Source organism: Bactrocera tryoni, unplaced genomic scaffold (genome assembly GCF_016617805.1).
Source record: "Bactrocera tryoni isolate S06 unplaced genomic scaffold, CSIRO_BtryS06_freeze2 scaffold_7, whole genome shotgun sequence".
NCBI lineage: Eukaryota > Metazoa > Arthropoda > Insecta > Diptera > Tephritidae > Bactrocera > Bactrocera tryoni.
In genome coordinates this window covers 10351930-10368987 of record NW_024396366.1, presented here as the reverse complement: position 1 = coordinate 10368987, position 17058 = coordinate 10351930, and the positions used below count along the sequence as shown (strand labels likewise).

The following is a 17058-nucleotide window of genomic DNA, read 5'->3' as shown; positions in this document are numbered from 1 at the left end:
CATTGGCAACGGCGAATATCGCATTCGATGGAACGATGGAACGATGAGCTGTACGAGATAGAAGACGACATTGACATAGTTCAGCGAATTAAAAGACAGCGGCTACGCTGGCTAGGTCATGTTGTCCGAAAGGACGAAAACACTCCAGCTCTGAAAGCATTCGACGCAGTACCCGCCGTGGGAAGCAAAGGGAGAGGAAGACCTCCACTCCGTTGGAAGCACCAAGTGGAGAAAGACCTGGCTTCGCTTAGAATATCCAATTGTCGCCACGTAGCGAAAAGAAGAAACGACTGGCGCGCTGTTGTTACTCGGCTATAATCGCGTAAGCGGTGTCAACGCAAATAAAGTAGAAGAAGGTTTTGAATTAAACAAATTGGCAGCTTGGTTGCGATTCGAAACTGTATTTACGTATACATGTGGTTAAGTGCAAGTGTTTTAACTGTCGATAATATTTGCGTCAAGAATAGTGAAACATTTAAATTGGGTAGCAACTTATATATATATTGGCATACAATTTTTAATGTTTTATAAAGAAAGTTCTGAAAGTATTTTGCATATACTATTTAATCAAAATGCTACCAGGAATAAAAAGACCAGCAGTGTGGGAGTTTTTTTTTTACTAAATATGGTAATAACTTCAACTGTAATATTCGTAAAAAAATTTTAAGTTTTCTTGTAAAACATCAAATTTGTGAAAGGTTTTTATTCGGAAACTTTTCAATGTTCAGGATGGTCGTTTATTTATATGTATATTAAATTTATAGTTCACAAAGTTTATTTGAAAAGTTAGATTATATCGCACAGTAGCTGCGTTCGCGTTGGCAGTTGAAATTCAAGTGTTGCTTTTGATGTAAAGGTGATGCCACTCCGATTAGAATTAATTTTTTGCATAGGGTTACCTTACAGTCGGCTATCCTGGCAATGTATAGCGCCCTCGCTATGGTCGTTGCTTTTATCATCGGCTTCATCGCTGTCGTCTTCAAAACTAGGAGGAAGTTGGCACCATGACTTCCTCTTATCTGATGCGTCTTTACCAAGAAATTGCTTAGTTATAAAGGAGTCTTTGAAACGTGGCGCCAGGTTTCTCGACGTTCCAGAACTAGAAGGTTCATTTTCGACTAGCACTAAGTCATTAACGTGAAATTCTTTTGGTTTTGTATGATGATCATCGTATCGCTCTTAACTTGTTGTCGTTTCTGGTTTACTGTTCCTCAAGTTGCTTCTCGTAGTTTTTGTATATCTTCTTTGCTTGTTAGATTATTGTCGTGTAATGCTAACAAAACATTATTTTGAAGGATATCTCTTGGCGAAAAACTAAATAATAGTTCATGTGGACTTTTACCTGTAGTTTTGTTTTTCATCGTGTTCATTCACCACTGGATGTTGAACAGATTCTCGTCCCACTTTTTGTCTATGTTTGTCGTTGGGAGTAACATTGACAAAAGTGTACGATTAACTCGTTCGGCATGACCATTCGCCCTCGGTGTTCGTACTGCATTTAATATGTGTTTAATATCGTTGTTAGCATAGTAGCTTTTAAAATCTTTAGAAGTAAAGGCTCTACCTCTATCAGTGATGATTCTTTCAGGAACTCCAAAATAACTGGTAACTTCTCGTAACGTTTCTAATACGTGCTTCGTTGCTGTACTATTTACTGCTTTAATGATCGTATACTTCGTAAAAGTCAACTATGATTAATATGTGTTCGTTTCTTTTCATACTACGGATATTGATAAATGGTCCTAAATGATCCATATGAACGGTTTTAAATGGTATTGGTACGATGTTATCGAAATGATACTGTCCTTCAATTTTACCACCTTGAAACCTTTGTTATATGCGCATTCAACACATGAAACCACATGTACGTTTTTATCTTGTTAATGGTTTTTTTGAAATCCAAATAACCATTTTTATCGTGACATTCTTCTAACATTTTATGTCTTAACGCTTTCGGAACAACCCATAATTTCTTTTCTTTTTCGATTCTAAATAATCTGTCTTTCTCAATACAAAATTCTTTCAAAATTTGTTTATCTTTGTTTTTAATCCTTTCGACGATCTGTTTTATATTGTCGTCCTGTAACTGCATACTAATCAACCAATCGTCTGATGTAATCGATAGTTTATCTACTCGTAGAATTGCCACATCTGTTTCTTTAGCACTTTCGTTTGGACACCGAATTAATGCATCTACATGTTTCATGCGTCTACCCTGACGATGTAAAATTTCAATATCGAATTCTTGTATCCTTAACCACCATCGGGCAGTTCGTCGAATAAGCTCTCTCTTACTCATAGCAGTTTTAACAGCGCTACAATCGATTACAACTTTTACTGTTTTACCGTCGATATAGTACCGGAATCGCTCTAACGTTTCAACTACAGCTAAAGTTTCAAGTTCGTACCTATGGAAACTTCTTTCAGTATCGCTCGTCGATCTACTGTAATAGGCGACTGATTTTAATCCATCGTATTCGTTTTGTAACAATACACGCGCTAAACCAGCTGAACTAGCATCTGTATGAATTTCGTGATTTCCATCTACTCAACTAGTAGAGGTTTTGACGTCAGTTTCTGCTTTAATTCGTTAAAGGCTTTGTCTTGGTCGTAGTTCCAATTAAAGATTTCATTTTTACGTAGCAATTTTCGAATAGGTTCGGATAGTTTTGCGTAACCTGGAATGAATTTTCGAAAATATCCACTCAATCCTAGAAATCTTCTAACTTCTGTAACATTTGTTAGTCATTCATAATTCTGTATTGCGTTCGTTTCAGCTTGGCCTGGAGTTAAACCATTTGGTGATATTTGATGTCCAAGGAAATTTATTGTCGTTTTCAAAAACTCGCATTTTGAAGTATTCAATGTCAAAATAGCTTCTTTTAAAACTTCTAAAACTGTCGTAAGTTTTCGAAACATTTCTTCGTAGGTATTACCGCAGATAAGTATGTCGTCCATATAATGGATCATATTATCTTTCGTTGCTTTTTCTTGGATTTTAGACATTAAACGTTGAAATACTATAGGAGCGTTCTTCAGTCAAAATGGCATTCTTTTAAATTCGTATAAACCGTCGGTAGTAACAAAAGATGTATACTTACGGCTTTCTGGTTCGATTTCAATTTCATAGTACCCACTATTCAAATCAAGCGGTGTGAAATATTTATAACCCGCTGCTTCCTGAAGACACTCTTCAATACTTGGAAGTGGAAATATTTCTTTGACAATTAGTTTGTTTAAACGTCGATAGTCAAGAATGATAGAATATAAGATTACGACGACCGCCATTATGAAACGTCATAGTTCCGTGTTGAGAAGAACAAGAGTGAAAAACTGTCAAATGGCTTGCAAATTGTAAACAGAAAAGTAAACACTTTTGTAAATTCGCAAAATATTATTAATTCTTTCGATTTTAATGAAAAGTTTTAGTGAAGCGATTGAATATTGTTGAGTGAAAAGATTTGAATCATTTCTAAAGAAATATATCGGCCTATTGATAATAAAATTGTCTATTAAGTTGTGATTCAAACGGAGAAGACGTTTCTTGTGTTGTATATAAATATATACATATATTATAAGTTCAGATGTATCAGATAAATTGCCTGAGGTTCATAATATCTTCATCTCTAAAGTGATCTCTGCATATTAAAGAGGATTTAGTATTAAATATATCATTTCTTTTGCAAAATAACACCCATTTTTTGGCAACTTTTAAATCGGCCGGAAAACTAAAAAAACTCGTTTTCGATCCTTTAATTGCATAATAATTATTACAACAAGCCACTGCACATTTCATTTTAAAAAATTAATATATTTATGCTTAGAAATTTAAATAAATATAACAGTACACTTTCACTGGTTTTCTTCATTTGAACAATTTCCACACATGCTACTCTATTTATTGTGGATGTGCCTAAAACTACTTATATCTTTTCTCGCGACAATATTCTAAACATTCCACTGAAATTTTTCCTGCAAAGACGAATGAATTAATATTATTTTGGGAATTTCCAAAAGTGTTTACTTTTCTGTTTACAATTTGTATGCATTTCTATGCTTGTTCTTCTCAACGCAAAACTGTTACGTCACGAAATTGTTGCACAATGTATTTGTTTTTGTAAGAATAGTCACGAGCTAAACCGAAAAAAACTAACTGTAAACTAGTGTCGTAATCTTATATTCTATCATTCTTGGTCGACAGTCAATACATAATCTATCGTTACCGTTTTTCTATTTCACAATCACAACTGGACTTGCATATTGTGATTCTGAACGTTGTATTATATCATTTTTTAATAAATCGTTTATCATTTCAGAGACAATTTGTTTTTTTGGTTCTGGTGCACGATATGGAGATTGAGACACAATTTCATTTGAATTTAATTCAATTTTCATTTTCACTAAATTAGATTTTCCGATTTCAATTAGGTTGTTTGCAAAAACATTTCTATTGTCGTTATCGTTTATTTCACATATAATTTCATTTTCATTAACGTAACGTTTTTTTTCTCCAACTGTAATACATATGTATATTGTTCGTGTTCGCGTTCTTTTTTTATTTTTCCGTTTTTAATATTTAACCGCACATTGTTTATAAAGTTTTCTTGACCTAATAAAATGTCACTAGGTAATAATTGATCGTCTATCAAATACAAGGTAACTGGTAAAGTACCCTGCAAGACGGAGGTAACAGATTGCACAAACACATTGAAACTTTTTCAGCTGTTCACTAACACTGTTACATTTTCTGGAATTTTCAATTGAATGGGAGAATACGTAAGTAAGATAGAGAAAAACTATCGACATTCTAAACATATTGTAATATTAACTTGCTAGAATAGGAGACGAATGCCCAATTTTTCAAGAAGAAGAAAACGAAAAGCGCAGTTTATTTTGGATTTTAAAGAGGTAAGTTCGTTACTTGATAATTTGATACTTTATAATTAATTTCTATTATTTATATATACATATGTATATTATTAATTTCTTTTGTATAGAGAAACTAAAAGGCTTAACTAGGAGAAAAAGGTAAGCATTGTGAATTGAATGTTGTGTGTATAATTAAAAATTTTAATATTACAGAAAACATTTGGAGGATTCAAGTATATTGGGTACAACAAACAAATTAGAGAGTAAGTTTTAAATTAGTAAAGCTAAATAGCGCATATTTATTTCAAATAGTTGCTATAGATTATGCATTTTTGTGAAATATGTAATTTGTACTTTATATCTACATATATATGTATGTATATACATACATACATATGTAAATGTAAAAAATTTAAAATCTAAATTGAAACGAATTGTGCGGTTACAATTATAATTGTGCCGACTTTAGAATACCGTCCCACGATTTCGGGAATAAAATGGGTATTGTCGGATTGAGGAGGTTTTTCAGAATTAGTGAAGTGCTAGTGAACAGAAAACCAGAAAACTTCTTGATCATTTCATAAGCGTTTTTTTATATGAAGTTTTTGCTTTTTTTGAGAGCTGGAAACCCACCTTTAAACGCAAATATCTCGAATATTTAAATTCTTGAACTGGATAACCTCCTCCATAATTAAAAATGTTCATTTGTTCGTCCAAGATATCTGTTCGCATGCAGAATATCTAAAATTGTTTAAAATAAAAACAACATTAGTGTTTCATCATAAACATACATATACGCATTTCTGCTCCTAAGCAGGATTTTAAAAATTAAATTAAAATTAAACTTTTTCAAGCTTCAAGCAAATGAGGAGTGTCTTTTCAAAAAAGGATATTTACATTTTAATTTTTTTAAACTATTTATATTGTTTTGTCCTTAGTGCTGAAATACACAACTTCTTTACTTGGATGTTGATCTCAAAAAGATATGTCGCAAGTAAAAAAGGGTTAAATTATGTGTCCTAAACAGAAATACTATTTTTCGGTAAATCAGTAAATATTTCCCTTATAATGTTTTCTCATTTTTACAAAAATTAATTAAGAAATAGATATTCTCTTTTAAAAGACACTTCTCAACTATATTTTCCTCCTGTAATATACTATTTGTAAGTATTTACAAATCAAAAATCTTTATCAAAGTAATATTTGTTGCTATATTATATTTTTAATTAAACGACCACTTAATATTTTTAATTTTATATAATAATTATATAATATTTTTTTTTTAGTTTTCGACGTGGATCCTATCAATCAGTTAAGTTTTAGTTTTAAATAATGAATAAGAAAACCTTTTCAAACCTCTTGAGCAAGGAAAAATCGAAATTTGAAGCTACGGTGGCAAAATTTCGAAGACTGAATGAATCTGTTCAAGAGGTCGCGGTGCTTCAAAAGACGTTTATAAGACGAATAATGGATCTATGCGTGTGAGCCCAAAACAAAACAGCAATCGACAAATAAAAAAAAATAAAAAATAAAACATTTTCGTTCATAAATATGCCCATTTACATTATTAGGCCAGAAATATATATAGCAACCTACGTATTTGCACAATAGACGATGTGTTGTTAGTGTCGATGGAGTGTCATCCGATTCATTCATTGCGTCTTCGGGAGTGCCACAAGGAAGCGTTTTGGGTCCACTTCTCTTTGTGCTGTTTACCAATGACATTTCCTGTTGCTTCTCTTTTTGCTAACTTTATGATATATGCAGATGACTTAAAAATTTTAGTAATAATCAAAAACTTCGAAGATGTAATCAAACTTCAATGTGATATTGATATTTTTTATGATTGGTGCCTGAAATCGAAGCTTTTTCCGAATCTAGATAAATGTTCTCAGACCTCGTCTTACATTCAAGTTACAATATCTTTAATTGCGTCCTAAAATGACTAACTGAAATCAAAGATATTGGGATAATTTTTGACAATAGATTGTCTTTCAATAATCACATCAACTATATCACCTCTAAATCATTCTCTGTGCTTGGCTTTGTTCGTCGAAATGCTGCCAATTTTTCCTACCTCTACGCGTTAAAATTACAGTAAAATTTTTTTTGCTCGATCTACGCAGGAGGTTCTGGAGTACGCAGTGACGCCTATCGTCAATTAATACGATTGAGCGCGTTCAAAAGATTTTTCTAAAATTTGCTCTCCGCTCATTTAAATTTGTTGACCCAATACCATGGTATACTTCTCTTTTATTGCTTTTACACTATAAATTACTGGAAAATCAACGGTCCGTTCTCTGCCTTTCATTTGTTTTCAATGTAATTAATGGAGGTATTGACTGTCCCTATTTATTATGGAAAATTAATTAAAAAATGCGTTTCGCTTCCCTCTTCAACTCTCGGTAAGTATCCCATTCCGCACGTGTTGTGGTCGATCGTAATGTTGCAGTGAGTAAGCAGTCTGTTCTCTCTCCCCTGCTGCCACACGGCACTCCTCGTCGTACCAGCTGTTCTTTTGCATTTTCCCAAAACCAAAGGTTTCGGTTGCAGCTGTACGTAAGAAGTTTGAAATGCCGTCCCTCAGATCTCTTATACGAAGTTGTTGACAAGTGTTCTCAGAGCACAGGAGTGCAAGTAATTGACCCGTCTAGTTTGTATGCTGGAGTCAACGTCCAGGGGCTCTGGGCGCGGCTACGGTTTGGGAGCCATAGGGCGAAGGTGGGCTGTATAGTTTTCTTGTTGATATTGATGGTACGTTGTTTGGTCGTAGGGCAGCAAGTGGCTGATACCCAATTTGTCTATAATGATGTCCGGTCTAACTAATGGTGGTTGTTCATAGTTTTTAAAATGAAACATACGTGAAGCTGGTATCGGTTTCTGTATTCTTTGGTCAATAGTTAAGATAGGATTAATTCTTTAGCTTTAAGCAGAGATGTAAAGCGGTTGGCAAATCTGTAGGATTCCTTGGTACCCAATATTCGGAGGCCAAATCTCCTCGGGCTTTGTCCCTGTATGACTTTGTCATTTACCAACTCGGCTTCTCTGTTCAAACACATACAACCAATTTTGTTTAAAATAAGTGAGAGATGTTTATGACATCTTGGTAGAACTCTTCTACTGATTGTTAACTGCCTTGTACTATTGAGGTAATTTGATATTCTAGCGTTCCTTTCGTTTATCAGCGGAATGGTTTCTGAAAGCTCAGACCGCGTGCTTCTAACAAATAACTTTGTTTGCCCTTCTGTTTAATAGTTCACCACCTGAAGCATTTCTGTTAGGTATTGCGAAAAAACTTGTCGCAATTTCCACGTTCACAGATTGTATCAAAGAAGCACTACTTATTCCTCTTTCAACAAATTCCATTGATATTTCGGAACTCACATCTCCATTATAGAATAGGTTAGCATATCTAAGTTGCTTTTAGCAGGTGCTCGCTCGACTGTCGACGAAGGAGTCTCCTCCACACTATGTGATATTGGATGCCTTCGTCGTAGGTGATCATTCAAATGTAAGGTTACCCTAGCGAAATATTAATTCTAATCTGAGTGGCATCACCGGCACATCAAAAGCAACACTTGAATTTCAACCGCCAACGTGAACGCAGCCTACCGTGCGATATAATCTATTTTTTCAAATAAACTTTGTGAACTATAATTTTAATACAAATATAAATAAAAGACCATCCTGAACATTAGAAAGTGTCCGAAGAAAAACTCTTTTCAAATCAGAAGTAGATTATTCTACGCGGGTACAAAACGTCAAAATGTGTACTAATACGTTTACTTGTAATAATTTTGTAAACGGTTCGCGTGATCAAATATGTGTGGAAATTAATAAACGAAAATGTGCTAAACGTTAATTTGTGTATTTTCAAACGAAATTAATCCTGCCATATAACGAAAAGAGCACACAATTCTCAGTGAAACACATTTACGAACATACGTGTAAAATACTGCAAAACGTTAACATGTAGATTTCATAAACCTAAAGTGTATTATAAAAAACGAAAATTTTAAGTTATAACTTAACGTACAATTTAAATGTGTAAAAAAGTGAGAATCATCTCGATCATTCGATATATCGGCTAACGGCGCATCATCTTGAACATTCGATTTAACGGCGAGTGCGTATATGCAAAATAACGAAGTAGATAATATATAGCGAAGTACATAATTTGTAAAAATGAGAGCTGTTGTATTATTGAGTGTGAGTACAACTAAAACGACAGTTATCAGAGCGAAATTGCTCAACGTCAGTTACGAAGGCAACACTCATAAGTGGTTTGAGTGAAACAATCGGGTCGGAGGGAAATCGAAGTCGAAGAGGACGAAATCGAAAAAGTTACGGGAGATGATAGTGAACAGTGTGATGACGGAAGACAAAAATCGTTACAAAGACAAATGGACGAAATGCGCGGAATTTTAGAAAATGTGTTGTCATATATGCAAAATAATTCCTCAAACTCGAAGTGTGCCAATTAAAAATTCAAGCAACATTGAAAATAGAAACGTCAATAACATTTCCCCTTTTGCAAATGCAACTGTAATAGCAGAACCAGTCAAAAACGCTGCTCCCTTCCTTCCTTTTCCTTCCTTAGCGTGCAAAATGTGTGAACAGTTGAGCCCGTGGTAAAAACGCAGAAATCAGCCATCTTTGTTTGTTTTCATTTGAACAATGTTGCCATTGCTCAATACGCATATAAAGTTTTGTACACATCTAACTTTTCAATTACAATTTTTTATAATATAAAATATCAAAACTGAAAACAAACTATTAAAAATGGTTTACATATTTATAAATAATAGAATTCGACTCCGATTTTGAGTTACTTCAAGAAAATGTCAAACATATTGAAATATATTGAACAGATTGAATTATAAAAGCTGATATTACTACAGTATATCGATATAGGCAACACTGCGTTGTGAGAGAGCAATCAGCTGCCACGTTTCTACGGCAAAAACCAAATGCCGTGAATTTCACCGCATCCACGTCAAAGAAGATGGGAGTAGCGTTTTTCACTGTTCACTTACATTGCGCGCCCATAAGATAGGTCGTATCAACTGTGTGTTATGCGATAACAAAAAGCATTTGTTACCCGGAATATCTGTTAATTTTATTACTTTGGTTATCAGTTTGTTACCTTTAACATGTAATCATGTTAGCAGGAACAAGCTGTAACAAGCATATCTGTTACCCATTTGTTACTTCTAGCAAATTCAATTATTTTAAATAAAAGTCATTTTTTTTAATTATTTTGATTTTATTTAATAATAAAATCAAAATAAAGATATTAATTTCAAATTAATAATATGCCTATTATTATTGCATTCGGCAGAAAAATTATATACAAGTTATTTGAGTATAAAAATTATAATTGTAAAATTCATATTTTTAAAAGTAAAATTAGTACACTCTCAACTTAGAACTAATATATACAACTTAAAACTAATATGTACAACTTAAAACCAATATATATAAGTAATAATAATAAAACTTATATTAATTTAGCCCTTAGTTTATATATACTGTTTTTATCCTTGTCAGGAAATATATCTAAACTTAAACGTAATAAGTTAAGGCATTCAAATATATACCAGTAAAAAAACCTACCAAAAACTAACCCTACGTATTTTAGTTTTAGTAGCGATTTCTTCTCCTTGCGTCCCTCTAGATTGTAATGGTACATTACATCGTCTGAAAACAAACCACGCAGTACGCCGTCCACACTGCCTTTTGCGCCCATTTATTTCAATATTAGCATCTGTAAAAAAAAATTACAGTAAATTTTATTACAATCGCATAATATTTAAAAACGAAATATTTACCATAGCATCCGTGCTTTCCTTTTGGGAAAGTTTGTCTTCCACGAAGCGCACGTGCTCTTCCGATGACATGGGCAGTTTCGAAGCGAGCTCCACATAATGCTCGTCCTCCTAATCACCGGTGATGCGGCTAATTAAATGGTGCGTCTTTGCCGCTATGACGCGGCATTCGCGCAATAATTTACTTTGCGCCTGCACCTCGGCCTTCTCTGGCATCTATAAAATTAAAATATAAAAATTAGCTTCTGTTTTAATTTGGTACTGTAATACTGAGTTACTTACTTTGTCTGTTAGGGACTTCTCAATGGCAGTGAGATGGGTCTCAATTGCATCCTGCTTCTGATTATATCTGAAAAACATAAATGCATTTTTATAAAACAAATACTAATATATTTATATATTAATACATTATACCCGCATGGCCGCCTTGTGACGATGGTGACGGTACCACAATTTCTGATGGTTCTGCTGGATGGAGCGCAAAACGAGATTGTAAGAATTTGTTTTAAACACTTTATCTGTAAAAAAATATTATTAAAAATGAAAAATATTTATGTTCAATACCACCTCCTTTAGGGGCCCAAAAGGTTGTGAGCATTCCACTTCGGAATCGATTTCTTCTACGAGGTAATCGAAATTCATTCTATGAAAAATCATAAAAAAAGGTGATGAATGAGTGGAACTAAAAGAATTTTATCATCTATAGGTATGGAAAATACTTATATTTAATATCTAACCTACTTAAAACTACCTCATTTTCTTCGAAACTTCACCTACGCATATGCTTCCAATCTGTACAATTGGCTCCTTGAAAATAATCTTTTAAGTCTCAGAAAAAAGAAGGCCTATATAAAACATCGCCCTCAATTTTTTCGCCAATGAGTTTTATCGGCCCTGTTTTCTCTGAATAACAAAAGCTATCCTTATCTTTTTTTTAAAAATCTAACGAAAATGTTCCAAATTTTGAAACTTTACTAGAAGCTGCACACATATTCTTTCTCTCATAATATCTATTTTTTAATTGCTGCAATACTTTATCCGGCTTTTTTATCATTTTCTTCAATGTTTGCATATAATTCTCAAACTTATATGCGGAGAAATTATCAATCGCGCCAAACCGTCTTACGCAGTCAGTTAAATGTAATAAGCCGTGTACATTAAAACTGATTAGGTGTTCGCCGTGTATACTTGAAAACAAATTAACAAATTCTTGCAAAATTTTGTCAGCTACATTTAATTGGTGTTCTTCTGACTGCTCATATGAAATAAGTCGAATTCCGACATGAAGCAAAAGAAAATGATAGTACAGGCATTCATCAATGCAGTCTTTTTAAACAAATATACCTGTATATAGCAAAAATTGTAGGAACTCTGTTGATTTCCAATTGCTTATTTCATTAAAGTCACGCACTATTCGGAAATTATTACATTACATTACATTACGGAAATATTTCCTTTAGAAATAAGCAATTTTAATAATTTTTTCATTACACCTAAGTCTACTAAATGCATTGGTTCCAAAGGAAATTGTGAAACCATATTAAAATTTGTAGATTCTAATATAATTTCTTTCTCCCTATACTCTAATCTATGATGTTCCCCATCTCTCCTAATTCTAAAACTTTCATCAGTTCGCGCTGATCCCACATTGGTTGAAAAACAAATAGTAGATATAGGAGGAAAGTGAAGGAGAGAAGTGTCTTTTTAAAAGAGAATATCTATTTCTTAATTAATTTTTGTAAAATGAGAAAACATTATAAGGGAAATATTTACTATTTTTCGGTAAATCAGTAAATATTTCCCTTATAATGTTTTCTCATTTTACAAAAATTAATTAAGAAATAGATATTCTCTTTTAAAAAGACACTTCTCAACTATATTTTCCTCCTGTAATATACTATTTGTAAGTATTTACAAATCAAAAATCTTTATCAAAGTAATATTTGTTGCTATATTATATTTTTTAATTAAACGACCACTTAATATTTTTAATTTTATATAATAATTATATAATATTTTTTTTTTTTAGTTTTCGACGTGGATCCTATCAATCAGTTAAGTTTTAGTTTTAAATAATGAATAAGAAAACCTTTTCAAACCTCTTGAGCAAGGAAAAATCGAAATTCGAAGCTACGGTGGCAAAATTTCGAAGACTGAATGAATCTGTTCAAGAGGTTTCAAATGATAGTTTCGATAGGTTAGAGTTAGGGATTAGTGATAATGAACCAAGCACCAGCAGAGCAAGTGGTAATAGGTTTGAGGATTTTTGTGATAACGATAACGAAACCAATAGTAGGTATTTGTTTGAAGAAGATTTTCAATGTGTTGAGGAGGTTGAGGACCAGTCCGATAAAGTGGTCGAATTGAAGGCGTGGGCAATTAGAAATAATATTTCTCAAAATGCTCTCACTGACCTGCTTCAAACTTTAGATAAAGTTGGTGTTAATGGCTTGCCATTATCAGCGAAAACCCTCCTCTGAACAATGCGAGAAAAAGTTTGCGTTGAAGCCATACAAGGTGGAGAGTTTTTGTATTTTGGAATAGAAGAAAACTTAAATTCTCAAGAATTTGACTTCTTAGAAAATTCCGAAAAGGTGGATATTGACGTTGGAATAGACGGACTGCAATTAACAAAGTCGTCAAAAAATTGTGTGTGGCCTGTCATGGGTTCAATAGCCAATTATCCTCATGTTAGTCCGTTTTTAATTGCCTGCTTCCAAGGAAGAAGCAAACCAAATAACCCTGAAGATTTCCTTAGAGATTTTTGTAATGAGGTAGGTCTTCTTAGAGCAAACGGACTGAAAGTAGGTAGAAATCAGTTAATAAAACAGTTCGATATTAGGTCCTTTACCTGTGATTCACCTGCTCGTGCCTTTGTGACTGCAGTTATCTCTCATACAGGGAAAAATTGTTGTCCAAAATGTGTATGCTCAAGTCGTTATCTAAAAGGAGAGTTAGTTTTTCAACCAATGTGGGATCAGCGCGAACTGATGAAAGTTTTAGAATTAGGAGAGATGGGGAACATCATAGATTAGAGTATAGGGAGAAAGAAATTATATTAGAATCTACAAATTTTAATATGGTTTCACAATTTCCTTTGGAACCAATGCATTTAGTAGACTTATATTAGCTTATTTCTAAAGGAAATATTTCCGTAATGTAATGTAATGTAATAATTTCCGAATAGTGCGTGACTTTAATGAAATAAGCAATTGGAAATCAACAGAGTTCCTACAATTTTTGCTATATACAGGTATATTTGTTTAAAAAGACTGCATTGATGAATGCCTGTACTATCATTTTCTTTTGCTTCATGTCGGAATTCGACTTATTTCATATGAGCAGTCAGAAGAACACCAATTAAAAGTAGCTGACAAAATTTTGCAAGAATTTGTTAATTTGTTTTCAAGTATACACGGCGAACACCTAATCAGTTTTAATGTACACGGCTTATTACATTTAACTGACTGCGTAACACGGTTTGGCGCGATTGATAATTTCTCCGCATATAAGTTTGAGAATTATATGCAAACATTGAAGAAAATGATAAAAAAGCCGTATAAAGTAGTGCAGCAATTAAAAAATAGATATTATGAGAGAAAGAATATGTATGCAGCTTCTAGTAAAGTTTCAAAATTTGGGGTATTTTCGTTAGATTTTAAAAAAGATAAGGATAGCTTTTGTTATTCAGAGAAAACAGGGCCGATAAAACTCATTGGCGAAAAAATTGAGGGCGATGTTTTTATAGGCCTTCTTTTTTCTGAGACTTAAGATTATTTTCAGGAGCCAATTGCTTCTGCAGATTTAGGCATACTTGTAGGTAAAGTTTCAGAAAATGAGGTAGTTTTAAGTAGGTTAGATATTAAATATAAGTATTTTTCCATACCTATAGATGATAAAATTCTTTTAGTTCCACTCATTCATCACCTTTTTTATGATTTTTCATAGAATGAATTTCGATTACCTCGTAGAAGAAATCGATTCCGAAGTGGAATGCTCACAACCTTTGGGCCCCTAAAGAGGTGGTATTGAACATAAATATTTTTCATTTTTTAATAATATTTTTTTACAGATAAAGTGTTTAAAACAAATTCTTACAATCTCGTTTGCGCTCCTCCAGCAGAACCATCAGAAATTGTGGTACCGTCACCATCGTCTGGCGGCCATGCAGGTATAATGTATTAATATATAAATATATTAGTATTTGTTTTATAAAAATGCATTTATGTTTTTCAGATATAATCCAGAAGCAGGATGCAATTGAGACCCATCTCACTGCCATTGAGAAGTCCCTAACAGACAAAGTAAGTAACTCAGTATTACAGTACCAAATTAAAACAGAAGCTAATTTTTATATTTTAATTTTATAGATGCCAGAGAAGGCCGAGGTGCAGGCGCAAAGTAAATTATTGCGCGAATGCCGCGTCATAGCGGCAAAGACGCACCATTTAATTAGCCGCATCACCGGTGATTAGGAGGACGAGCATTATGTGGAGCTCGCTTCGAAACTGCCCATGTCATCGGAAGAGCACGTGCGCTTCGTGGAAGACAAACTTTCCCAAAAGGAAAGCACGGATGCTATGGTAAATATTTCGTTTTAAATATTATGCGATTGTAATAAAATTTACTGTAATTTTTTTTTACAGATGCTAATATTGAAATAAATGGGCGCAAAAGGCAGTGTGGACGGCGTACTGCGTGGTTTGTTTTCAGACGATGTAATGTACCATTACAATCTAGAGGGACGCAAGGAGAAGAAATCCCTACTAAAACTAAAATACGTAGGGTTAGTTTTTGGTAGGTTTTTTTACTGGTATATATTTGAATGCCTTAACTTATTACGTTTAAGTTTAGATATATTTCCTGACAAGGATAAAAACAGTATATATAAACTAAGGGCTAAATTAATATAAGTTTTATTATTATTACTTATATATATTAGTTTTAAGTTGTACATATTAGTTTTAAGTTGTATATATTAGTTCTAAGTTGAAGTGTCTAATTTTACTTTTAAAAATATGAATTTTTACAATTATAATTTTTATACTCAAATAACTTGTATATAATTTTTCTGCCGAATGCAATAATAATAGGCATATTATTAATTTAATTAATATCTTATTTTGATTTTATTATTAAATAAATCAAAATAATTAAAAAAAATGACTTTTATTTAAAATAATTGAATTTGCTAGAAGTAACAAATGGGTAACAGATATGCTTGTTACAGCTTGTTCCTGCTAACATGATTACATGTTAAAGGTAACAAACTGATAACCAAAGTAATAAAATTAACAGATATTCGGGTAACAAATACTTTTTGTTATCCATAACACACAGTTGATACGACCTATCTTATGGGCGCGCAATGTAAGTGAACAGTGAAAAACGCTACTCCCATCTCTCTTTGACGTAGGATGCGGTGAGAATTCACGGCATTTGGATTTTTGCCGTAGAAACGTGGCAGCTGATTGCTCTCTCACAACGCAGTGTTGCCTATATCGATATACTGTAGTAATATCAACTTTTATAATTCAATCTGTTCAATATATTTCAATATGTTTGAAATTTTCATAAAATAACTAAAAATCAGAGTCGAATGCTATTATTTATAAACATGTAAACTATTTTTAATAGTTTGTTTTCAGTTTTGATATTTTATATTATAAAAAATTGTAATTGAAAACATAGATGTGTACAAAACTATATATGCGTATTGAGCAGTGGCAACATTGTTCAAATGAAAACAAACAAAGATGGCTGATTTCTGCGTTTTTACCACGGGCTCAACTGTTCACACATTTTGCACGCTAAGGAAGGAAAAGGAAGGAAGGGAGCAGCGTTTTTGACTGGTTCTGCTATTACAGTTGCATTTGCAAAAGGGGAAATGTTATTGACGTTTCTATTTTCAATGTTGCTTGAATTTTTAATTGGCACACTTCGAGTTTGGGAATTATTTTGCATATATGACAACACATTTTCTAAAATTCCGCGCATTTCGTCCATTTGTCTTTGTAACGATTTTTGTCTTCCGTCATCACACTGTTCACTATCATCTCCCGTAACTTTTCGATTTCGTCCTCTTCGACTTCGATTTCCTCCGACCCGATTGTTTCACTCAAACCACTTATGAGTGTTGCCTTCGTAACTGACGTTGAGCAATTTCTGCTCTGATAACTGTCGTTTTAGTTGTACTACACTCAATAATACAACAGCTCTCATTTTTACAAATTATGTACTTCGCTATATATTATCTACTTCGTTATTTTGCATATACGCACTCGCCGTTAAATCGAATGTTCAAGATGATGCGCCGTTAGCCGATATATCGAATGATCGAGATGATTCTCACTTTTTTACA

The 17058-nt window shown here is 33.1% G+C and overlaps 1 long non-coding RNA gene and 2 pseudogenes across 1 annotated transcript; 2 read left to right on the top strand and 1 right to left on the bottom strand.

Moving 5' to 3' along the window:
• The first annotated feature begins 4867 nt into the window (after positions 1 to 4867).
• On the top strand, positions 4868 to 6559 carry LOC120781714. Its single transcript, XR_005706138.1, has 4 exons — positions 4868 to 4908; positions 4998 to 5028; positions 5083 to 5132; positions 6156 to 6559. It is a non-coding gene; the product is annotated as an uncharacterized LOC120781714 (long non-coding RNA).
• Positions 6560 to 10369: 3810 nt separating this feature from the next.
• Positions 10370 to 11339, bottom strand: LOC120781770 (annotated as a pseudogene).
• A 1393-nt stretch (positions 11340 to 12732) lies between these two features.
• On the top strand, positions 12733 to 15610 carry LOC120781769 (annotated as a pseudogene).
• Positions 15611 to 17058: the final 1448 nt, after the last annotated feature.